We start from the raw sequence: 27,116 nt of genomic DNA on the forward strand, positions 1-27,116 counted from the left end.
GCATAAAATATTTTGTGCACCTTTGTCCTGGAGGAGTATAATGCTCACTCATCATAAAATAATGCGATTTCTCATTTTTCCTTTCTCTTGTTCCACCAAATCCCTATGTGCGACTGCGGCTCTTTAATAAAGCAGCTTGAATTACGGCACATTAAACCTGTGAAAATGTGGGAAATCTCAGAAATGTTCCTCCTATGATGTGTTTTACGAGTGTGTGGCACATATTCCCTGCCAGGACATTAGGGTTACAGCTGATCACCTGGGTCTTCTGCCAGTTCTTGGTTTTACAAGGTTTTAAATATCGTTTTGAAGTTAGACAAAATTATGAAATCGTAACCAAATCTTGTAGAGCGTAAGAAAAGGCCTCATGGAAATTTCAGTAAGTGACAATCCTATTTCACACACTATACCAGGCTTATCATAGGACGACAGCACTCAGCACCTTCCATCAAAGCCTTGTAATTTTGACCAAAATCTGAAGGAAATGGTTCCACAGCCAAAAGTAAACCACATTACATAGCATTCCCAAACTCTAAATTCAGCAGCTCCTAAAGGTGTATGAATTATCTTAATCTCACCTTCTGGATTACCCAAATCTTATCTTCTGCTTCCACATAAATATGTCTTACGGATAGTTGATGTAATTGTCTACAATGTAAAATGAGTGACAACGACCACAAAGAGGAGACGACATCCTGGAGTTTCCAGTCTTTCAGACCATGTTACATACTTTAATCTTATTCTAAGATTTAGAAACAGAAGAATGTTCTTTGCACAATTGAGAGCCATACAGAAGGATGACCATAGTACAAGGGTGCTTACATAACCAAGGTCATGGACCTATTAGAGACGTCGCCTCAACTTTGTTCTGAATATATCAAACATGCTTCTTTGCACTCCATCCTGTGATGATAATAGAAGTGACATGCCTCGGGCTAAAGAGGTCTCTCCAGGTTTGGATGTGTGCATCAGGTGACCAAGTCACAGTCTGTTTTCAAACTACTGCCTGATCAATGAACCGTGGCTAAACATATGCTTAGATGCAGCCAGAGAGTCAATGCTAAGTTGATTCACTTTGCAATTGACCCACATGCATCTAAAAAGTGATTAGTATTGTTTACCTGTTCATTAAATTAAATCTCACCTGATCAATGGTGTAGCTGGTGGGCAGAAAGGCAGCTGAGTCATGTGTCGGGGTTCTGAGAGGGCCACCAACAAGCCATTTTGCCTTTGCCAGGGTACTTAAATTAATTGATAAATTAGCAAACTAAATTTTTAAAGGGAATTTGACACCAGGTTTTTTTTTACCCCATCTGAGAGCAGCATAATGTAGGGACAGAAACCCTGATTCCAGTGATGTTTTCCTTACTGTGCCTCTAGCTTCAGTTCTCATAAGATCCCTGTTTTATCTGCTGCAGATCTATCAGTGCTCAGAACCCTCCCACATCACTGATTGGCAGCTTTCTGTGAACACTGTGCATAGGCATAAAGCTCCCAATCAGTGGTGGGGGCGTGGTTGAAATAGTCCTCTAGTGATAATTTCCTGCTGATAAAACACTGATTTTATAACTACTATCAGTCCAGTAAGTGACATATAGCAGGAATCAGGGTCTCTCTCCTTACATTACGCTGCTTTCAGATTAGGTAGAAAAAAACCTGGTGACAGATTTCCTTTAAAACAAACTTAGCTATGGCTCTGCCCCTCATACCAAAGACAACTTTTACCTAACAGACCTAAATACAAAGGCTGAACATCACACGTTCAATGGTTGGATTTTACATTCAGAGCTTTATAGCGCAGAGTTTAATATAGTCTGGTCAGATGCAGTCACAGGTAAGAGTACACAAGAATGAAATCACGAGACTTATGAGAGACCTCCGCCTGGATCATTTTGTTTTTTTCTTCTCTTTTCTTTTTGGTCCTGACCATCATAAAAAGACTCTAGCCACAACAAAGTTTACTGTCCAGGTATCTTGGCCCCTTTTAAGTCATATATAGGACGTGTTCATACAGCTGTACTCACTTGTGTCCTTATTGTTGCAGAACACACGTGATACTATTTCTGAATATTGCTCTCTTTCCCGTGAGGAACCACTGGCTAAAGAAGGCTCTTCAGGTTTAGATATTTATAGTGAGTCATAGTTTAACGTGTTTAGATGAAGCCATAGAGGAAATGCTAATTTGCTTTACAATAATCTTCCATTAACCCCTTAAAACCTCCAAATTTACTAGTATTTTATCAGTATGGTTTACCAGAAAAGTTAGAGATACTTTTCCATTAATTGCCCCAGAGATTTTTCTGTTGGCAAATACAATGAATTGTTACTTGTTAGGCAAAATAGCATGGCTTGTGGTCATTTGTCATACTTTCTGTTTCAATTTATTGAACAATGGAAAGACGGTCAAAGTGAAATCTTAGTATGGAAAAAGCTAAATGTCAAATTAAATATCCAAAGCTACGTCTCAGTCAATGTATTTCTCTTTTTTTTTCCCGCAGAGGTTGGATTTGCATTCTTGCTCGGATGTCTGAAGGACTCAAAAGAATCTTCTGCCACATAAAAAGACACATTGGCGCTAATACGGCAAAGTGTTTACAGCAGAAGACTGACGTAAAACACTTCAAATCGTCACAAAATGTGTGCACAATGCAGATTTGGGCAAAAATGTTGCAACTTTTTGCACATACCAAGTTCCCGCCGCTAAAATGGGCAGAGATGGGTGGGAGTTGGGGAGGGTCAGATTTTGCAAAGATAGTGAAGTTTTTTATTCCAAAAAATATTACTCCAGTCCCTCCAAGGGCGCTCGCCACTGAGAAGATGGGCTAAATTTCTGAAGTCGAGTACGCCTCTTAAAGAACTAAGCTCATCCTACTCCAAAGCGCCCCTTGATGAAGATTGACGTGTATAACACCAGTCTTGCATTGAGGCATTGGGGATTTCGCTTTTGGTGAATGGACCCATTTCTGTAAGTCACATTTCAACAACTTTCTCTAAACATTTCCAATGATCTGGAAGAAGTATACGTATGGAAGAGATTTCACTACCTGCTATTGCATGTGTTGAGTGCATGGACAGAAAGATCTTTCCTTCTGTTTTTCTCTGCTCTTCATGACTTTTAGCTTTAAAAGGAACATTCCTATAAAATGAACAATAAAAGGAGCCTAAAAGCCCTGTGAAATTTCCAAGCCCTGTTCCTTTTTATCGAAGGTTTTATTTTCTTTTTCCTTTGTGTTATAAAATGGGATTTTATGCAGGTGAAAAGTGCCAGACTGAGGGGACTGGAAACTAAATCCTTAAATCTTCAGATACACGGCACAGGTATCGCATATAAACATTCCCCACACCTCTGGTATACTTTACAGGAATTCTGAGATCTGCATGTGAAATGTGGAGGAACCATTGCCATACTGTAGCTCTACACTAAGGATTGTAATATTGCTGGTAAAGAGTTAACTCTACTGTTGGCATCGTTCATAAAGCATACATGTCTTCTTCACTACGGAAAGACATGCACTATAAAGTATATACCAGAAAATTTACCTGTGCAAAATTTCATACTACATCACAGGGTTAAATTTGCATATACAGTAATACCTTGACTTAAGAGTTTAATTCATTCTGTGACTGAGATCTTAACTCAATTTGCTTTTATACCAAATTAAATTTCACCATTAAAATGAATTGAAATGCTACTACTCCATTCCAGCCCCTCAAAAACCACATACATTTTTTTGTTAGTTTTTTTAAATAAGAAAAATTAACTTTATTACTAACAAATACAGTAATGTACTTTATGAAAAACTATTAAATGTGTAATAAACCATTGCACTGTACTTTTTTCATTTTTAATTTATTTATTTTTTATAATCAATTTATTTATTTTTAATAACTTCACTTAATGATCTTCACATATAAATATAGCAAATATTGAATCGTAAAGCCAACACTCCAAAGAGTCAGTGCATATAATAGTGGAGTATACTGTATCTTGCTGCACATGTGAAGTAACATACTGCCACAGAAAAAATTACAGAAGCATAAACCCCAAAAAATATCCATTATCCTATGTACAGCCCCATGTCAAATGCATGCAGCATGCAGTGCTAAAAATAGAGTCCACCCCATGAAAATGATTTACAAGAAAAGGTCAAATGTGCAACAACAATGACAAAGATGCTTGCATGACAGCACAACCACAGGCAGGACAACCACGTGGCAAGCGTCTAAGCTAGCTTTCTGGTAACTCAAATCTCGGCTTGCATCATAAAACAGTAAATCAACTGAGCAACGGCTCGTATCTTGGAAAATTTGTAAGTAGATGCATTTGTTAGTCAAGGTATCACTGTATATGCCTGATTGTTTTTTAGATGACAATGGCAGAAACCGGATTTCAATGGCTAGTGCCACATTAGGTTCCATCCTTTGGAGCCCACCTCCCCTTTATGGTCATGTAGTTCACATATAACCATACCATATAGAGCCTGATTATCATCATCTTACACAAACCTTTCCATAAGTAAATAACCCCATACAAAGCCCAAAGAGAACCATCACTGAATCATCAAGTATCCGCACCGCAGTTGGATGAAATATATTTCTGCCCAGTGGGACTTCAAAAGCTCTTTAGTATTTGTATCAGCAATGAAAGTTTTATCAATGCAATGTTTTGCCATATTTTTGTGCTATATAAACTTGTATTACATTTGTAATAGCAACAAAAGCAATGTCTTATTCAAGAAACGATAGAGGATAATGTATCCATAAGTCTGAGGGTTCATATTTATTAGATGTTCTGCTGAAAATTGATTCCAAAACCCAATTATAATAGCACTCTTAAGGACATTAATATTTGGTTTAACCCTTTGACAGAATCAATTTTTACTTTAATGTGGCAAAAACAATGGAATGCTTCCACATGTAAAGCGCCATGGAATAAATAGCGCTATAAATAATAATAATAACATATCCCAGTGCTTCTGAGATTTTTTTTTTTGCAACATATTGTTCTTTATATCGGAAATTTGATAACAATTTAGAAAAATGTGCAATTTTTTCATATTTTGTTTTCTAATATCTTTAAATCAGATAGTAAGTAATACCACCAAAAATAGTTAATAAATGACATTTCCAATATGTCTATTTTCCATCATATTAATTTTTCAAACATTTTTATTTTGCTACGATGTTAGGGAGGTTAAAATTTAGCAGCAATTTTTTTTTTCAAGGAAATTTACTAATCCTATTTTTTACGGACGTATTCAGATTTGAAGTGACTTTAAGGGGCCAATATATTGAAAAAACCCTAGAAGTAATAACATTTTAAAAATTGCACTAGTCAATATATTTTAAATTGCTGCCATGACATTTGTTAACCCTTTTGGTTCTACACAAAAAATAAGGCAACGTGGAATGAAAAAATGAAAAATTACGGTACATGTTTCTCAACTAAGATATTGCTTTAGCTGCAAATTTTTAATTTTCACATGGGGTAAATAAGAGAAAATGGAACTCAAAATGTATTACCAAATTTCTCCCAAACGTGGCAATATCCTATATGTGGTCAAAAACTGCTGTTTGGGTACATGGCAGGGCTTGGAAGGTAAGGAGTGGTTTTTGGTTTTCAGAGCTCAAATTTTGCAGGAATAGATTGTGAACACCATGTTGTATTTACAGAGCCCTTGAGGTTCTAAAACAGCAGATATCCCAAAATTGATTCTATTTTGGAAACTAATTCCTTTAACTTATGTTGGTGGCAATGTAGGATCATCATACTATGAAGGACTTTGGAAATAAGAACGTATGTGGTGGACTGTGGGCACATCATATTGTGTGGGGGAGCACTGTGGGCATCTTACTGTGTGTTGATGCAAGGTGGGGGAATAATACTGTGTATTAGGTGGCACTAGGGGCATGTAATGTGTGTGGGGAATTGTAAGAGGTATCATACAATGGTGGGGTGCTGTTGGATATTATTTTGTGTGGGAGGACGTGGGGTAATTATACTGTATTAAATAGGCATGAAAGCATCGAAAGTCGCAACATTTTTGCTCAACTTCTTGCATGAACAGGTGTGTCCAAACTTTAGACTGGTACTGCATGTACTAGAGGTAGTTTCTTGCTACTCTAGAGATTGGTCTGGCCTGATGGTGATGGTCTGGCCGGAATTAGGTAGGGGGGGGGATCAAATTCTGAGAGTCCTAACGTTTTTTATTTTGGGACCTGTTCTTGACAACATGAATGCATACAAATAAGCTTGACGTTTCCATGTGTTAAAGGATAGGCCATAACATCTGTTCAAGCCTTTAGAAGATTAATTTTTATTCTATGACTGCTTGATGCTTTAGTGGAAATTGTGATGTAGGTGGATAGGAGTATGCTCCCTCAGTAAAGAATTCTTCAGCATATGAAGATGTATATCCATAGGTCTGGAATTTATTGTGCATGTCGAGATGGATCATAGTCTGGGCATGTCATCTGTTTCTGGGCTCAGTAATCGTTATAGCACTGGCTGACTCATCTTCTTCATACGATCCTATCCATACCCAAGATATCATTAGCAAAAATTGCTTTTCAAATACTAACTGGTACAATAGAAGGCAATATTAAACACATGCTGGATAGAAAAGTGGGAGAGAAGTAGTAGGAGTTTCTTGCCTAGGTCGCTCTTCTTGACACTGCACATATGAGACTAGCCTGCATCCATATTAGTTATTTAACAGATGGGGGAATGTTGCGTCTGGAACTCTATATGTACTGATGTATGCTCAACCACCCCCAGAATTTTTTTCCATCCTTCCCCACCAGTATTCTCTCTGCAGGTATTAGAAAGGTTATTATTTTTCCAACTGTTCGTTGTGTGCTGGGTGTTCAGATTACAAGCCCAGAGTGAGAGCAATCAGTCAAAGCTCCATATGTGGTACAGAATATCATGCCTTTTCCATCACAAACATCAGTCTGTAAAGTTTCACTGTTTGGAAGGAAATCTGGATTCCTACAGAGGCTCCATTACTAATTTACATCCAAATATTGTGACATGTAAAGATGAGGGGTCATGTACTTAGGAACTGGCAGTAATAATACTTGAACAGTAGAAGTGGTAATATATACATCAATCATTAACTCCGGGCTGGCAACCACAGAAAACTGGGGAACTTAGAACCTGAAATTATAATGTGTAGTGATGTCATACATCCACTTTTATCCAGTGGAGCTTAAGGTAAACCCCTGCAGAAAAGTTGATGTTAGATTTTGAATAAACCAGAACATATTTTATTCAGTATAGATTAGGGGCCCTACTGCAAGTGCAGATGGTACAGCTGGCACACAAAGCTCTTATTGCCTACTTATTAAAAATGCAGACTATGTAAACATTATAAACAGAAATGTATTGTGATATTCCATGTTATAATATCACAAAGCAATTCCATGAAAATAGTGGCAAGCGCCAACGGTTAGCCTGGCACCTTCTACATCTGTACTGGTGTGGAAATAAAGAAAGACAGTTTTCTGGTATTGGGTCATTTCAAAGTTGTTCCAGACTGAATTTTGATAAATCAATTAACCCTTTCACAACATCCGCTGTACATGTGGGAGGTGCATTCCCACAAACCACCATACACTTACAGGGTGAGGATCACACAGGCACGCTCCAAGCAATCAAAAGCGGGTGTCAGCACACGTCCTACAGCAATGCCCATGATCAGTGCTATCGCCAATCGCGGGCGTTTAACCCCTCTGCTGTCAATAGTGACAGCGACATTAATTGGCATAGCAAAGGGAGAGAGCATTGTGCCGAAAGTCTCTGTTGTGACCCCGGGCAGAATGATGGCCATATGGTCACCTGGGTACGGTGGCCTGTAAGCCTCTGCTCGGAGCAGTTGCTGAAATGCTTCCTCCCTGTCTGCGATGCACTGAGCTAATGCCCTGCAAGGCAAAATCATTGCAGAGTATTAGATCAGCGATCAGGACAGGGAAAGATTATGGGACAAGGTAAAAAAATAAAAAAAATAAAAAAAAATTGTAAAAGGATTAGAAAAAAATCACAAAATAAAGAACAAAAAAAATTAAAAAAATTTACTCCAATAAATGCACACATATATCTATAATATAACGCTGCAAGCTTCCCTATGTCTGAAGCCTTTATAGACTGCGCATGCGCAACGCGCAGTCTGGCTCCAGACAGAAGAACGCATGGAGCCGTTACAGATAAGAGGAGTGTGTATGGCGCCGGGGATGGCAATATGCATAGACACTGATACCGCTATCTCTGACGTCATACTTACATACTTACCTGACCGGGAGGAGCGTTGCCGCTGCGCCTCTCTTCTTGCCGGAGACCGGGGCAGGAGTGGAGGCGTTGGAGTTGGTGCATCCGCATAGCGCTATCCGGCGCCATTTTACTGAAGACACATTTGCAGTGTGTCTTTAGCAAAATGGCGCTGGACAGCTGGGTATGGGCACGTGCGTACTCCGGCGCCACACTCCTCCCCCAGCCTCCGGAAGAACAGAACACCGCAGCGCTGGAGCACAGGGTAGAAAAGTGAGTATAAGTGTTTTTCTTTTGTATGTGTGCAGCTTGAAAGGGATGAGGGGTGCCATACATACCAGGATTGGGGGATGAGGGGGCCACACATACCAGGATTAAGGGATGAGGGGGCCACACATACCAGGATTGGGGGATGAGGGAGCCACACATACCAGGATTGGGGGATGAGGGGGCCACACATACCAGGATTGGAGGGATGAGGGAGCCACATATACCAGGATTGGGGGATTAAGGGGCCACACATACCAGGATTCGGTGATAAGGGGGCCACACATACCAGGGTTGGGGCATGAGGGGGCCACACATAACAGGATTGGGGGATGAGGGGTAACATACATACCAGGATTGGGGGATGAGGGGTACCATACATACCACGATTGGGGGATGAGGGGTACCATACATACCAGGATTGGGTATGAGGGAGCCATGCATATCAGGATGAGGGGCGTCATGCATGCCAGGATGAGGGATGAGGGTGCCATGCATAACAGGATTGGGGGTGAGGGGTGCCATGCATACCAGGAATGGGGATGAGGGGTGCCATGCATACCAGGATTGGGGATGAGGGGTGCCATGCATACCAGGATTGGGGATGAGAGGTGCCATACATACCATGTTGGGCACATGTGAATTGGCCAATTTATGCTCTAAAAACCTTCGTTTTTTGTAAGTACTTGTTGCTGAGCAAAACAGTTTAGATCCAATATTTTCATTGTTAAGACGTATCTTGGCCATATGGAGTGCTGCTGCATTCTTTTGATATATTTTATAGTTATGGCAGCTGGCACCAGTTCACACTAAGAGGTGCTGCTCAGGTTTCTCCGGTTTGTGTATATATATATATATATATATATATATATATATATATATATATATATATGTGTAAAAACAAAAATAAATAAATAAAGTATTCATATTTGGTATCACCGTAACCGGAATGACCTGACCTATGAAACTATCCCACTAGTTTACCTCTTCAGTGAACACCATATAAAAAAAGAAAAAACGTGGCAAAAAAATATGCTTTTTCATCATATCGCCAAAAAAAAGTGGAATAAAACGCAATCAAAAAGTCGAATGTGAATAAAAATGGTACCACTGGAAACATCATCTTGTCCTGCAAATAACAAGGTGCTAGTCAGCTCTATCAGTGGAAAACTGAAAAAGCTATAGCTCTCAGAATAGAGGGATGCAAGAACAATAATTTTTTTTATGAACTAGTAGTTATAGTGTAAAAGCAACAGTACATAAAATATTATGTAAATGAGGTATCACTGTAATTGTACTGACCCAAAGAATAAAGGAATAAAAAAGACATAACCCCCCCAAAAAATAATTCCAGAATTGCTGTTTATTGTTCATTCTGCCTCTTAATAATCGGAATAGAAATCGATCAAAAAATGTTATGTGACCAAAAATGGTACCACTTAAAACGTCAACTTGTCCAGCTAAAAACAAGCTCTCACATGACTCTGTCGGAATAGACATAGAAAAATTCTAGCATTGAAAATATGGCGATGCAAAAATTTTGTTTTGCAAAAAAAAGAGGGTTTTTTAGTGAGTCATAGCAGACAAACATAAAAATCCAATATAAATCTAGTATCTCTATAATCGCACCGATGGTGCAACAAATAAATATAACAAATTCTAGACCTGCTGTTGACTTGTTCATTCTGCCTCACAAAGATCGCAGTAAGGCTCGGCTCACATTTATCCTGTGATCTACGCTGAACGCTTGCAACGCAATTTCCGTGTAAATCTCTAAAATTCCTGATTCAAACGGATTCACTGATGGAAGATTTCTTATAATGAGATAGATGGAGACACTGTGGACTCTGTCTGGCCTAGGATTCAGCGGTGTCTGTCTTTTTAGGCGCCAAAAAAACTGTTCCAAGGTCAGTGTGGGGTAATTACTCTAAACACTATTTGCCAAAGGCAACAAAAATCCCAACCTAAAGACCCTAAAATATAACTTTTATTTGACTAGTATAAAATAAATATAACTTTAAAAGTTTGCAGAGGTCAGCATAACAACTAGCTAACTATATAGGATCCATTGAACTCTCATTTCATTTATCTGTATGACTACTATATATGCTAAGGTAGGCAAGGTGCGGCCGCTACCTATACTCTCCTATGCTTATGTATGACTTTTGTATACTGACTACTGCCATTAAAACCAAACACAGAGCCTCCCCAACATGTTTCACCAGAGATATGGCATCATCAGGGGATAGAGGCTCTGTAGTGAAGCACCTGTGGATTCAAGGTGCTCACTACACCTCTAGATAAATTCCTTGAAGGGTGTAGTTTCCAAAATGGGGTGACTGCAAATGCACCATGACATCCGCTATTTATTCTAGACAATTTTGCGCTCCAGAAGTCAATTGGTGCTCCTTCTCTTCCGAGTCCTGCCTTGCGCCCAAACAGTGGTTTTCCACCACATATGGGGCATTGGCATACTCAGGAGAAATTGCACAACAAATTGTACAGTCAATTTTCTTCTTTTACCATTGTAAAAGTGTTATCTATTCTGAAACCTGCATTGTATCTCCATGTTACTTGCAATGTTCTGCAGCTAATCACTGGTATATATATCTCACTCCTCTACTACGTGTTATCTATTCTGAAACCTGCATTGTATCTCCATTTTACTTGCAATGCTCTGCAGCTAATCACTGGTATATATATCCCATTCATCTATGTTGTTTAACCCATAATACTTTAAGGTCATCACACTTACTTTAACAGTTTATGATCCATGTTGAGTTGCCAGTCTGTTGTTTTTTTTCTGCAGTTTTACTGTCTCCTGTTGTCTTAAGCTAGTTAATTGATTGTTAACGAGGTAAATCTGTGTAGATCTAAGCAGATACGTCCCTATATATGGAGACATAGTCAAGGAGCAGCATTTATGCGGGGGCATTTATGCATATAACATTTATGCATACTTTATCGAAGTGCCATAGGTTATCAAAGTGCCATGGCAGTTAGGTATGGCAGTTGGACAGGGCAGGAGACAGGTAAGACATGCAAGACAATTAAACAAACTTGCTTCCAGGTCATCTGTTTTGCAAACAGTTATCACCATTTGTATTTGTGCCATTTATATTCTGGCTGCTACAATCATCCACATTCACCATTCTCCCACAAATTCAGCACACTTCATCCATATTAACCCCATCTCTCCTCTCTTCTCCTATGTACAGCTGTCATGCTCTCTTCACAATGTTATACCACACAGATCCATTCATTTCCACCATACAACACAGGAAACGCTCTCACAAATGACTCAACCATCTGCTCACTCGCTGTATCTTCCTTCTCTTAGTCGCAGGTGATATTTCTCCTAATCCAGGACCCTCCAGAAATAATAACACTAACTCTTTCCCTGTTATATTCAGAAACCCTGCTAATTTCATTAATATTCCCTGCATATCTTCTGTCTCATTCAATTGTGTCCTTTGGAATGCACGCTCAGCATGTAATAAACTCTCTTACATCCATGACTTTTTCCTCTCAAATTCCCTCAACCTTCTGGCTCTCACCAAAACCTGGATCCAGCAGTCAGACACCACCACTGCTGCAGCTCTCTCCTATGGTGATCTACACTTCTCTCATACCCCGAGACCTGACAACAGATCAGGTGGAGGTGTTGGTCTGCTTCTTTCAACAAAATGTACTTTTCAGGTTATCCCCCCAGTACCCTCCCTTATCTTCCCTTCTTTTGAGGCCCACACAGTCAGACTTTACCGGCCCTTCTTCCTGCGAGTGACGGTTGTCTATCGCCCTCCAGGTCCCTCCCATCAGTTCCTGGATCACTTTGCTGCCTGGCTTCCAAATTTTCTATCCTGTGACATCCCCACTCTAATCATGGGAGATTTTAACATCCCAATTGGCGATTCTCTTTCCCAATCTGCCGCTCATCTTTTATCCCTAACCTCTTCCTTTGTCCATTCACAGCTTGCTAATTCTCCTACACATGAAGACGGGAACACATTGGACCTGATCTTCTCCCAGCTTTGCGCAGTACATGACTTTACTAACTCTCCCCTTCCACTCTCTGACCATAATCTTCTTTCATTCTCTGTCTTGTGAGGCTACTCAAGATACCCCCACTTTCCACACTTACAGAAATATACGCGCCATTAACACCCAGAAATTTATGAAAAAGTTGCAATCATCATTGGCCCCTGTTAGGCATCGGTCTGTTGCTGGATTCAAAATGGGTCCAGAAGCTTCTGTGGTTTCCCATTTGGTCCAGCCAAGACTGATACTGCTCAGCATCATCATCAGCCCCAACGCCTAGCTGGTCCACCAGACGTACAGATTGTCTCCTGTGTATTTGTACCTAGAAATGTTAAGCATAGGTTGCAGAGGGAGACGTTTGGAGTCTAAGTCCAGGATTCGCCGCACTGAGCATGCCCGTGACCTGGCGGATCGTGATTGGTGGTTTGGCACCCACCTGACCCGGTGACTTGGCATCGCCTGATTGGTCCACGGGTGGCGTCACCAATGGAGGGTCGGTAGGCAGGGCTTAGTCTTTAAAAGGCCCGCCCACAAACATGGCGGCACGCTCTGATCCTTGAGCAGTGATGCGGTTGTGTGGACGGCTGTGTTCCACGAGTAGTTTCTGTCAGGCAGGCTAGTTCCATAGAGGCAGGTAGTTTCGTCTAGCATTCTGGCTCAGTCAAAGGGATCGCCTAACACCCCGAGCAGCCTGCAGACGTCCTATCCACGGCTATCGCCTGTCCGCCACGTGGAGTAGTACCCTTCAGTCCGGTAGCACGCCGGCTGGAGGCATGTGTACCCGTCGGCGTAGTCACACACGCATCCTAGCGCCGCCAGTGTAGTCCCTGTGTGGTAACAGGGCTACAGATAGTTTTCCGGTCGCACATCTCCCGTGCTGTCAATGAAGATTGAGCGAACCGCTATACCCGTTCCTGTGTGAAGTAACACGGAAGGGTTTATCATTTAAGTTGGTTGCTTTCCTTCTCACACGGAAAGTGTTCGGCAGCAGTCCACCAGGCTGCATCGTGGACCCCGGGGTCGGTTGCGTTCCATTATATTAAAGTTGTTTGCAACCGCCCTCGTAACAGTATCAGAGCGCCAGGGTCTTGCCGAACATGGCCAACAACCAGAAACTGCTGCAATATATACAGCGAATTGAGGCCAGACTTAAGTCTCTGGAACAAGCTGTCCCGGTCGCTGATATCACTGCAGTAGCTACCCAGGCGGCTTCTTTGGCAGCCAATATTATTAACTCGGCTGCGGTGAATACTGCAACCACTGCAAGTGCACCATTACCCCGTTTTGCTCTCCCGGAAAAATTTTCTGGGGACAGTAAATTTTGCAGGGGTTTTATTAATTTATGCTCCATTCACTTGGAGATGATGGAAGCACGGTTCCCCTCTGAAATAGCCAAAGTGGGTTATGTCATCTCATTACTCTCCCACAGGGCTCTGGAGTGGGCTACTCCTCTATGGGAGCGGAATGATCCGATTGTAGCAAATGTGGGTCTTTTCCTTAAGACCCTAAAAAGTATATTCCTTGGTCCTCAGGTCACGCATGATACAGCTCTTAAGCTTCTTGCGTTGATTCAGGGTTCGGCCACCGCCAGCCACTATGCCATCCAGTTTAGAACCCTAGCGGCTGAACTGGATTGGTCTGAGCAGTCGCTTATCCCGGTGTTCTGGAAGGGTCTGGCTGATCATGTTAAAAATTCTCTATCTACCAGAGAGATCCCAACCTCCCTGGAGGAGTTAATATCTCTCACTAACCATACAGACTTGCATCATGCAGAACACAAGTTAAAGCTGGAGGTCGCCAGACCTCAGTATCAGTTGGTACCATCCTTCTCTAGACCCATTTCCAAACCCGAGACTCGCGACCCGGAGCCTAAGGCTATGGATATATCTCGAACTGAGTCTAACTCTTCTCGTTCCCGACCTGCTCATCTCTTGGAGCCCCCCGTTAATAAGGGTTCCAAGCAGTCGGGTTAACGAGTTGGTCTTACCACCGTTGGAGGAGGTGTATTCAATTCTGGGACTTCTTCCTCCAAATTATTATATAATGTGACATTGTCCTTTGGTACATCTGCAGTTACTGCCAAGGCGTGGGTGGACTCTGGTGCTGATGGCAATTTTTTATCATCTACGTTTGCCGAGAGGCAAGCCATCCCTATAGAGTTACTGTCAAGACCCATGAGCCTTAGTGTTGTCAATGGTTCACTCCTGGACGCGCAAATCACCCACCAGTCGATTCCCCTCACCATGTCATTTCCTCAGGGCCACCGGGAGGTCATCTCATTTCTTATTATTCCCGGTGGATTAGACGAGTTGTTATTGGGTCTCCCCTGGTTACGTTGTCATACTCCACATATTGACTGGAATACGGGGGAAATTTCTTCCTGGAGTGAGAATTGTGCATCTCAGTGTATGGTCGCAGTCACCCGGAGGGTAGTCTCTGATCCCTCTACCGTTGTGGCTTCCGGTACAGATTCTTTGTCCCCAGGACCCGGGTCTTGTCAGACTATGTTAAAAGGAACTCTCAGGTAGAGAGGGTAGCTGCTGTGTCCTCTAACCAGGTTCCATCGTGGAGGACGTTTGTTTCCCCTAATCTACAGAATATGGTGCTCTCCTGGGCTCATGCCCCTAAGATAGGAGCTCACCTGGGGGTCAAAAGTACCACTAAGTCCCTTCTACGGTCCTATTGGTGGCCCCGGTGGCGCCATGACGTTAAGGACTTTGTCCTCGCGTGTCCCGTCGGTGCGAGAGATAAATCTTTCCGCCAAAGTCCGGCGGGTCTCCCCCATCTGTCACCCGTGACGGATTCCACACATAGAGAGTCGGTTGTCACTTCTCGTCGTCCTGCCCCCGTATTCTATCCGGGTAGCAGAGTGTGGCTCACGGCCCGTAATACTAAAGTACGCGGGGAATCTGTGAAGTTTGCCCCCCGCTTTAAAAAAGGGTACCCTGTACACCGGAGGGGTCACGGTTCTGTGAATCCCCTCTGTGACCCGGAGGACCACATTTTTGGCCCCCTGATCATGGAGGAAAATGAGCGTCAAGAGGAGGGGGATGTTAGGGGGGGAGATAATGTTAGGCGTCGGTCTGTTGCTGGATTTGAAATGGGTCCAGAACCTTCTGTAGTCTCCCGTTATGGTCCAGCCAGGGCTGATGCTGCTCAGCATCATCATCAGCCCCAACACCTAGCTGGTTCACGAGACATACAGAATGTCTCCCGCGTGTTTGTACCTATCAATGTTAAGCATAGGTTGCAGAGGGAGACAGGGCGTTTGAAGTCTAAGTCCAGGAGTTGCCGCACTGAGCATGCCCGTGACCTGGCGGATCGTGATTGATGGTTTGGCACCCACCTGACCCGGTGACCTGGCACCGCCTGATTGGTCCACGGGTGGCGTCACCAATGGAGCGTCGGTGGGCAGGGCTTAGTCTTTAAAAGGCCCGCCCACAAACATGGCGGCGCGCTCTGATCATTGAGCAGTGATGCGGTTGTGTGGACGACTGTGTTCCACGAGTAGTTTCTGTCAGGCAGGCTAGTTCCATAGAGGCAGGTACTTTCGTCTAGCAGTCTGGCTCAGCCAAAGGGGTAGCCTAACACCCCGAGCAGGCTGCAGACGTCATATCCACAGCTATCGCCTGTCAGCCACGTGGAGTAGTACCCTTCAGTCCGGTAGCACGCCAGCTGGAGGCACGTGTACCCATCGGCGTAGTCACACACGCATCCTAGCGCCGCCAGAGTAGTCCCTGTGCAGTAACAGGGCTACCGATAGTTTTCCGGTCGCACATCTCCCGTGCTGTCAATGAAGATTGAGCGAACCGCTATACCCGTTCCTGTGTGAAGTAACACGGAAGGGTTTATCATTTAAGTTGGTTGCTTTCCTTCTCACACAGAAAGTATTCGGCAGCAGTCCACCAGGCTGCATCGCGGACCCCGTTGTCGGTTGCGTTCCATTATATTAAAGTTGTTTGCAACCGCCCTCGTAACAGTATCATTGCGCCAGGGTCTTGCCGAACATGGCCAACAACCAGAAACTGCTGCAATATATACAGCGAATTGAGGCCAGACTTAAGTCTCTGGAACAAGCTGTCCCGGTCGCTGATATCACTGCAGTAGCTACCCAGGCGGCTTCTTTGGCAGCCAATATTATTAACTCGGCTGCGGTGAATACTGCAACCACTGCAAGTGCACCATTACCCCGTTTTGCTCTCCCGGAAAAATTTTCTGGGGACAGTAAATTTTGCAGGGGTTTTATTAATTTATGCTCCATTCACTTGGAGATGATGGAAGCACGGTTCCCCTCTGAAATAGCCAAAGTGGGTTATGTCATCTCATTACTCTCCCACAGGGCTCTGGAGTGGGCTACTCCTCTATGGGAGCGGAATGATCCGATTGTAGCAAATGTGGGTCTTTTCCTTAAGACCCTAAAAAGTATATTCCTTGGTCCTCAGGTCACGCATGATACAGCTCTTAAGCTTCTTGCGTTGATTCAGGGTTCGGCCACCGCCAGCCACTATGCCATCCAGTTTAGAACCCTAGCGGCTGAACTGGATTGGTCTGAGCAGTCGCTTATCCCGGTGTTCTGGAAGGGTCTGGCTGATCATGTTAAAAATTCTCTATCTACCAGAGAGATCCCAACCTCTCTGGAGGAGTTAATATCTCTCACTAACCATACAGACTTGCATCATGCAGAACACAAGTTAAAGCTGGAGGTCGCCAGACCTCAGTATCAGTTGGTACCATCCTTCTCTAGACCCATTTCCAAACCCGAGACTCGCGACCCGGAGCCTGAGGCTATGGATATATCTCGAACTGAGTCTAACTCTTCTCGTTCCCGACCTGCTCATCTCTTGGAGCCCCCCGTTAATAAGGGTTCCAAGCAGTCGGGTTAACGAGTTGGTCTTACCACCGTTGGAGGAGGTGTATTCAATTCTGGGACTTCTTCCTCCAAATTATTATATAATGTGACATTGTCCTTTGGTACATCTGCAGTTACTGCCAAGGCGTGGGTGGACTCTGGTGCTGATGGCAATTTTTTATCATCTACGTTTGCCGAGAGGCATGCCATCCCTATAGAGTTACTGTCAAGACCCATGAGCCTTAGTGTTGTCAATGGTTCACTCCTGGATGCGCAAATCACCCACCAGTCGATTCCCCTCACCATGTCATTTCCTCAGGGCCACCGGGAGGTCATCTCATTTCTTATTATTCCCGGTGGATTAGACGAGTTGTTATTGGGTCTCCCCTGGTTACGTTGTCATACTCCACACATTGACTGGAATACGGGGGAAATTTCTTCCTGGAGTGAGAATTGTGCATCTCAGTGTATGGTCGCAGTCACCCGGAGGGTAGTCTCTGATCCCTCTACCGTTGTGGCTTCTGGTACAGATTCTTTGTCCCCAGGACCCGGGTCTTGTCAGACTATGTTAAAAGGAACTCTCAGGTAGAGAGGGTAGCTGCTGTGTCCTCTAACCAGGTTCCATCGTGGAGGACGTTTGTTTCCCCTAATCTACAGAATATGGTGCTCTCCTGGGCTCATGCCCCTAAGATCGGAGCTCACCTGGGGGTCAAAAGTACCACTAAGTCCCTTCTACGGTCCTATTGGTGGCCCCGGTGGCGCCATGACGTTAAGGACTTTGTCCTCGCGTGTCCCGTCTTTGCGAGAGATAAATCTTTCCGCCAAAGTCCGGCGGGTCTCCCCCATCTGTGACCCATGACGGATTCCACACATAGAGAGTCGGTTGTCACTTCTCGTCGTCCTGCCCCCGTATTCTATCCGGGTGACAGAGTGTGGCTCACGGCCCGTAATACTAAAGTACGCGGGGAATCTGCGAAGTTTGCCCCCCGCTTTAAAAAAGGGTACCCTGTACACCGGAGGGGTCACGGTTCTGTGAATCCCCTCTGTGACCCGGTGGACCACATTATTGGCCCCCTGATCATGGAGGAAAATGAGCGTCAAGAGGAGGGGGATGTTAGAGGGGGAGATAATGTTAGGCGTCGGTCTGTTGCTGGATTTGAAATGGGTCCAGAACCTTCTGTGGTCTCCCGTTATGGTCCAGCCAGGGCTGATGCTGCTCAGCATCATCATCAGCCCCAACACCTAGCTGGTTCACGAGACGCACAGAATGTCTCCCCCGTGTTTGTACCTAGCAATGTTAAGCATAGGTTGCAGAGGGAGACAGGGCGTTTGAAGTCTAAGTCCAGGAGTTGCCGCACTGAGCATGCCGTGACCTGGCGGATCGTGATTGATGGTTTGGCACCCACCTGACCCGGTGACCTGGCACCGCCTGATTGGTCCACGGGTGGCGTCACCAATGGAGCGTCGGTGGGCAGGGCTTAGTCTTTAAAAGGCCCGCCCACAAACATGGCGGCGCGCTCTGATCATTGAGCAGTGATGCGGTTGTGTGGACGACTGTGTTCCACGAGTAGTTTCTGTCAGGCAGGCTAGTTCCATAGAGGCAGGTACTTTCGTCTACCAGTCTGGCTCAGCCAAAGGGGTAGCCTAACACCGCGAGCAGTCTGCAGACGTCATATCCACAGCTATCGCCTGTCAGCCACGTGGAGTAGTACTCTTCAGTCCGGTAGCACGCCAGCTGGAGGCACGTGTACCCATCGGCGTAGTCACACACGCATCCTAGCGCCGCCAGAGTAGTCCCTGTGCAGTAACCGGGCTACCGATAGTTTTCCGGTCGCACATCTCCCGTGTTGTCAACGGAGATTGAGCGAACTGCTATACCCGTTCCTGTGTGCAGTAACACGGAAGGGTTTATCATTTAAGTTGGTTGCTTTCCTTCTCACCCGGAAAGTGTTCGGCAGCAGTCCACCAGGTTGCATTGCGGACCCCGGGGTCGGTTGCGTTCCATTATATTAAAGTTGTTTGCAACCACCCTCCTAACTGGCCCCAATCTCCTCCCTCTCATGTCCCGACTCTGCATTGAAGCATTATAACAAAATATTGCTATGCGCCCTGGATGAATCCGCACTTCCTGCACAAAGAACAATTCGGCATAGACGGTGACAACCCTGGCACACGCCTCAAGCACATCTTCTCCAGAGGTGCTCCAGGTGCGCTGAACAGCTGTGGAGAAAATCTAATCTGCCCGAAGATTTCCTCCATTATAAATTTAAGCTGAAAACATATAACTCTGCCCTTCACCTCTCCAAACAAACCTACTTTAATAATCTCATCATCTCACTTTCCAATAATCCTAAATGCCTCTTTGACACATTTCATTCTCTCCTCAATCAAACAGCACAGGCCGGACCACCGACCTCAGCGCTGACTATCTGGCCAATTATTTCAAAGAAAAAATTGATCATATCCGACAGGAAATTTTCTCCCAATCCCCAAACGTTACGTTATGCATGCTCTCCCCCGCCACATTGTATCTTGCTCACTTTCTTACTTTGAACCAGTCACGGAAGATGAAGTCATCAGGCTCCTTGCATCTTCTCGCACTACTACCTGCACCAGTGACCCTATTCCCTCACATCTCCTTCAGTCCCTTTCTCCAGCTGTCACCACTCACCTAACTACAATTTTCAACCTCTCCCGCTCATCTGGTATCTTTCCCTCTTTTTTTAAACACGCCAGCATACATCCATTACTTAAAAAAACATCCCTTGACCAGAACTGCACGGCCAACTACAGACCCGTTTCCAATCTTCCATTTATCTCTAAACTCCTGGAACGCCTGGTCCATTCCCGTCTAATCTGCTATCTCTCAGACAACTCTCTTCTTGACCCTCTACAATCTGGTTTCCGCTCTTTACATTCTACTGAAACTGCCCTCACTAAAGTCTCTAATGATCTACTAACAGCTAAATCTAATGGTCACTACTCCCTGCTGATTCTCCTGGATCTCTCTGCAGCATTCGACACTGTGGATCACCAGCTCCTTCTCACTATGCTCCGCACTATTGGCCTCAAGGACACTGTTCTCTCCTGGTTCTCCTCCTATCTCTCTGACCGCTCCTTCTCTGCGTCTTTTGCCGGCTCCTTCTCCTCTCTCCTTCCCCTTACTGTCGGGGTTCCTTAAGGATCAGTCCTAGGCCCTCTTCTTTTCTCCTTATACACCGCTCCTATTGGACAAACAATCAGCAGATTCGGTTTTCGGTACCATCTCTATGCTGATGTCACCCAATTATACACCTCTGCTCCGGACATCACCCCTGCATTACTACAAAAGACCAGTGATTCTCTTTCTGCTGTGTCTAACATTATGTCCTCCCTCTGCCTAAAACTGAATCTGTCAAAAACTAAACTATTCGTATTTCCTCCCTCCACTAACCTACCTGTGCCCGATATTGCCATTTCCGTTTGTGGCTCAACCATTACTCCCCAGCAACAAGCCCGCTGTCTTGGGGTCATTTTTGATTCAGATCTTTCCTTCACTACTCACATCAAATCACTCGCTCGTTCATGTCATCTACACCTCAAAAACATCTCAAGAATCAGGACATTTCTCACCTTTGACTCTGGAAAAACTCTTGCTGTAGCTCTTATTCATTCTCATGTCGACTATTGCAACTCTCTACTAATCGGTCTCCCTCTTACTAAACTTTCCCCTCTCCAATCCGTCCTTAACGCAGCAGCAAGGATCATATTCCTCACCAACCGCTACACCGATGCCTCTTCCCTGTGCCAGTCATTGCATTGGTTACCCATCCAATATAGAGTTCAATTTAAACTTATCGCGCTTACCCACAAAGCGCTCTATGCTTCAGTACCCCCCTACATCTCCTCCCTTGTCTCAGTCTACCACCATACACGTGCCCTCCATTCTGCCAATGACTTAAAACTAAAATCCTCCATAATCCGAACTTCCCACTCCTGTCTCCAAGATTTCTCGCGTGGTGCGCAAATTCTTTGGAATGCACTACCCCGGACAGTTTGATTAATTCCCAATACCCACAGTTTCAAGCGGACCCTAAAAACTCATTTCTTTAGACTGGCGTATCGCCTAAACACACTATCTGTCCGTCCCAGTTTTCCCCCATATTAAAATCTTCTTCAATTTCAGGTTCATACCATTCATGTACTTAATAGCCTCGGTCAGGACTGTACATATACTGGCAGGCGACCAGTCCATGTATTATTTATCCTATTTAGTATATCAAGGCTGCATTATACTATATATGTATACTTTACCTTTTGTGTCTCCCCCATTTCCTCATAGACTGTAAGCTTGCGAGCAGGGCCCTCACTCCTTTTGATTTGAGATATGCTTATTCTGTATTGTCTGTATAAGTTCCCCCTAAAATTGTAAAGTGCTGCGGAATATGTTGGCGCTATAAAAATAAAAATTATTATTATTATTATTATTGTAAAAATTCAAAATTTGGGGCTAAATGAACATTTTTGTGGCAAAAATTAAAATGTAACACATTGCTTTAATTCCTGTGAAGTGCCCAAGGTGTTAATAAACTTCTTGAATGTGGTTTTGAGCACTTGGGGGGTGCAGTTTTTAAAATGGTATCACTTTCGGGTATTTTCTGTCATGTAGGCTCCTTAGGGTGACTTCAAACGTGACGGGGTGCCTAAAAGAATGGTTTTGTAAATTTTATTGGAAAAATTAGAAATTGTTATAAACTTTTAACCCTTCTAACTTCCTACCAAGAACAAAAAATTATGTTTCAAAATTGATGCTGATATAAAGTAGACATTTGGGAAATGTTATTTATAAATTATTTTTGTACAGCATGACTAACTGGTTTAAGGATATCAAAATTGTGATATTTTCACAAATAACTGCAAAAAAATTCAACCTACATTTACTATTATCATAACGTACAATGTGGTATGAAAAAATATTCTCAGAATCATTGGGATTTGTTGAAGCGTTCCAGAGTGATTGCCACATAAAGTGATACTGGTCAGAATTGTAAAATTCAGCAATGCAAACACAGCCTTTTTAATGTTTAGGTGATCTCAACCTATCTGGCTAGGGAAAAATGGATGGTAAGTGATGGTAACAAGCAGGCTGTTTAATTACACACTGCAGTTTCAAACGGTCCAAAAATTATCCCTTTTTGGAGCAGATGCATGCCTTGCTATTGCATATAGACAGGTGGTGCAAACAGAAGAAGACATAGCATTTTCACAAAGTTGATGCAAACATTATCCCTTTTTGGGGGCTTTCAAGAGCAGCTTAGCACTTTGCTAAATGAAGAAGTGATAGCTTTTCCACAAGCATTCTAAAAACTATCACTTTAATTAGGGAGACAGATCAGGTGTGTGAAAAAGTAATGGCTTCTCAACTAGGAGTGAAGAAAACATATTGCTAATCACAAAATCATTAGGGAATTACAAAGGTTTTTACATCAAGCCATCCAAAAATGATCCCCTTTATAGGGAGACAAAATAAGAGTGCTGTTTTCAAAGTGAAGGAGCTATGTCTTGCTATCACCAAGCCTTTTCAAAAACTACCTCTATTTTGGGAGCTGTTTTATGTTTCTGTACCTTTAAGAGAGTACATTTCCCAGGATCATTAGTACTATTTACTACTATGAAATAATGGGCAGCTAGGAGATGTGTGGCTAGAATGGCTGTACAGTGGTGTTAGCAGGAGCAGCATATTAGACAGATAGAATGGGGCAGGTAAGGAAATGTGTTGCAGTTTAGAGGCAGCAACCAGCACTAGCAGTGTCAGTAGAGTCTAGCACTATGAAACACAGTGGGCAGTCAGAAGATGTGTGGCTGGCGTAGCTGTGCCATGGCTACTGAAGGAGCAACAGAGTAGAGAATTAGGGCAGGGCAGGCAAGGATATACTTGGCTGTCTAGAGCCAGCAATGATATCCAAAGCAAAAGCAGTACTACATAATGGACAAAGAGTAGATGCCTGGCTGAGTGTGGTCTATCAGCACAGAATGGTGTAAAAAACAGTCAATGGACAGACAAGCAGGTAGACAGATGATATGGTTGATTCAATCATTGGCATCAGCCATTGGTGTGTGAAAATTGGCATTGATTCATGCCTGATTCATGCCTAATTCATTTGACAAATATTAGGTTTTCCTCACTTATGATGAATAGCTTTTGGTGTGACAAATCCACCGGCTGTGCTGAATAATTTCTCTGATATTATACTATATGTCAGTATGCTCATAGCAACCAGTACTTGCAATTTGTCCAATTTGTTGGCTCAGAAGTTTATGGGATCTGCGCTAGGATATCAGTCTGAGATAGGTAGGACACAGTCTATGTACAACTGAACCTGGCTGTTCGGCCAGTGCATCTGTGATTGCTGAAGTTTGGCAGGTTGTCGCAATGGCAGATAAAACATCTGATCCATCATGTCAATTATAATGTAGGTGTTGTTGCTACTGCTGCCTTTACTATTTGTTGTAGCCCTAATGCTGGCAGAGGCGGAGGAACATTGTGTCCGCATGGATCACAGAGGGGTCTGCTGGTCAGTCGTGCAGGCGGCAGATGTTTGCTCACAAAAGTTATATAGAGCAGGTGACAGAGCTTATCCTGATAATAAGCCAATTTGGACTTTCTTTCGGGAGCTTTAAAAAATTCCCCAATTTTGATTTTATAGCATGGGTGTAAAAGCATAGCTAACTAGTAAGGACCTTGTTGTTTCACTGTCATCACCCCACTTTGATGGTTCGTTTTCATGGCCACCATTTTCGTCATCTTCATTTTCACTATGACTGTCTGCCTTGTCTCCTGTCTGTGCCAAGTTTGATGATTTTCATCTTTCTTCTTCTACAAATCCTACAGCATGTGACATTGACCTTGAGGTTCCCCAAAAGTCACGGGGCATCGCTGTAAAGGTGCAAATTGGAGTTCTTCCTCTATCCCCTCATGCAATTTTGTGATGTTTGGCATTTTCATGTTGGCTTCAAGAAGCTCCATGACTGGGGTAGCATTTTTCGCTAGGCCTTTGGAGGTGCACACCACACAGAATGTGTGCCGAATTCATTAAGTGGCATCTTCATTAAAACTGGTGTGCACTATGTAAGTCTTAATGAAATTACCCCTTGGTGTGTACATGTTCTTGGTAAGTGCATGCTGCCTTTACATTATGTGCAATCAGTATACACTCCCCCCACACACTAAGTGTGTACAGATATGCAATGCTACGTGCATGCACTTTGCAAATATATACAAACAGCACAACTCTAGTACTTCAGCAGACACATTCACCAGCTCAGGACCGACCGCCTGATCACATAAATCCCAATTATGACATGTACATTAAGCAGGCAGGTGAGTGGCCTCATTGTCTTCTGATGTTCTTCTAGAGTCTGAGTATACTGCACTGTGGTTCCCAGCAATCAGTGTTCGGCTGCTCTACCAACCAGAGCAGAACTTGAAACCAGGAGACTCAATTCTAAAATCTCTCTTCAGCTTGGTGCCCTCCTTTTCCCCCAGGGCACCAAGAAGAGGGTTTTAAAAAATAAATAAACTATTTTTTTTTCATGGGGACGCCTGCCGCAGTTTGCCACTCTAGTGCCTTGTGGCAAATAAGGCCCAACTACAGACGAGCATTTGTCAGTGTAAACATTTTGGCAATCTTCCAATGTACAACTAATGTCCTCATTTATGGGGTGATTGGATCACTTATAGTGCAACAAAATGCATTGTTCTTGACAGCACATCAACACATGTAAATAAGACTTGTGCTGCCGATAACATGATACTGTATCATGTATGGGGACAGAATGATTATAGCCATTATTCTGTCCCCATCATTCTTCATCAGCCTGTGGAAAGAGGGCAGTAAACTTGAATACAATCTATCACAATGACTTGAATATATTCTATCATCTATTTAATGGTCTAAAATTGGCTTGTATAAATGCACCCTAAATGTTTCTGTGTGATGGTGGAATAAGTTAGCATTTGGGGCCCCACTACCAATTTTTTCCCAGGACAACACTTCGTCTAAAGCCAGCCCTGGCTCAGATAGTTGGTAAAGCCTCATATTTGCCAACAGTTCAAATCTATTTGACCCCAGCAACAACTTTTCAACTTCATAGTGTCTCCTAGTTACTTTGAGGTCAGTACTTTTCCAGCCAAAAAAAGTGTTATCATTCAGAGCACAACATAGTCCCTATGATGACAGTTAAAATTAGAGGAAGATGGTTCCTATCTATGTGATCAATTACTCTATGAAGATATTTCATGGAACATTCTAAATGCTTTCATTTCCATCTGTCATCACAAGGGCGATTGTGCAACCAGAGCATCAATCATGTTGCCTTCATTTACACCTGCCAGCATGGAAACTTCCCGAGTGTCATCAGCACTTATTGCCCTTGTATATTGGACAGAAATATAAAACAGGAGGTTATTTTATGAGAAAAATATATTAGTAATAGTTAGGTGCATCATTTAATTGCAAATAATTAATCAGTGAATTAAGTATTTTACGGCACCACATATCCCTGTAAGAGGCAATCTATGCCATCAGCTCAGAGTCAGTTTGGAAAATGGATGCATTGATGTGGTCTCATTCTCTAGAAGAAATGTCATCGACTGTGAATAGCACTGAGAAAAGCTAGGTTTGAAACAGTGATTCTTGCCAATGGAAAGCAGCCACTGACTTATGCAGTTATTATCATTATTATCATTCATTAGCAGGCACTGTCCTATTAGCAGTGATGTCACTCATTCGGTTAATTCGCACAGTCGGTCTAGGTAAGGTCTTGAATCATTACCCTTCCTATTAGTAACAAAAAAATGTGGGTGCTGTAAGCTTTTCAGAATCTCTGGTCAGTTCATCCCCAGTACTGCAATTAAAAGACAAATCCTCCCAAATCATGCAGGGGGAGGCCGGATCTCTCCGATCCCCCAGTCAGTGACCTGCTCTGACATTCACAAATGTTTTCTTTGGCAGAACTCTCCCTTATTGTAAAAAAAAAATGACTTCCAGATCTCAGCATTAAATCAAGGTGAATACATTAGGAAAAAAATTCTCCCTCTGTCTCCCCAGCCAGGCGGACTAATCCCAGCAGTAAATCTCCTGGGGGCCCGAAGCATGGCTGAGATATAGTCAGAAAGAGAAGGAGATGGATTCATAATGCAATAAAGGTGACAACCACTGCATTGCTCATGTGAAGTCAGTATGACAGTGCTCTGCCATAAAATACTAGCTGGTACTCGCTCAACTGCTCAAGTCTACCTGCATGGCACAGTACATTATGTTGCTTTATAAAGCCATTTGCTAGTACCATTGTGTAACCACAGCTGCATAATGCTGGCTCTCACTGAACACTTGCAATCCATGAATCACACGGATGAAGAAAGCGCTTTCCATGTGACCACTTCTTACATGCCAGATTATCAGTGAAACTGCTTCGGGAACAAATATTGGGACTAGCCAGCAAGTAAGGACTCAACCACAAGTCTTATAGGTTGTAAAAATGTAGAGATGCATCAATCGTGACAACTACTGTAAGTCATTATTGTTTCATGTCAGCTCAATTTTTCCACAAAGTAATAAAAATGAATTCTGTAATGTGAGTGTTAAAAATAAAATCAAAGACATGAATTTTATCCTAAAGGGGATGCAAAAGACCGTCCAACAGTTTCCATCCAAA

The sequence above is a fragment of the Phyllobates terribilis genome, unplaced genomic scaffold (genome assembly GCF_046119375.1).
Source record: "Phyllobates terribilis strain yellow unplaced genomic scaffold, ASM4611937v1 Scaffold_7__3_contigs__length_470593459, whole genome shotgun sequence".
Taxonomy (NCBI): Eukaryota; Metazoa; Chordata; class Amphibia; order Anura; family Dendrobatidae; genus Phyllobates; species Phyllobates terribilis.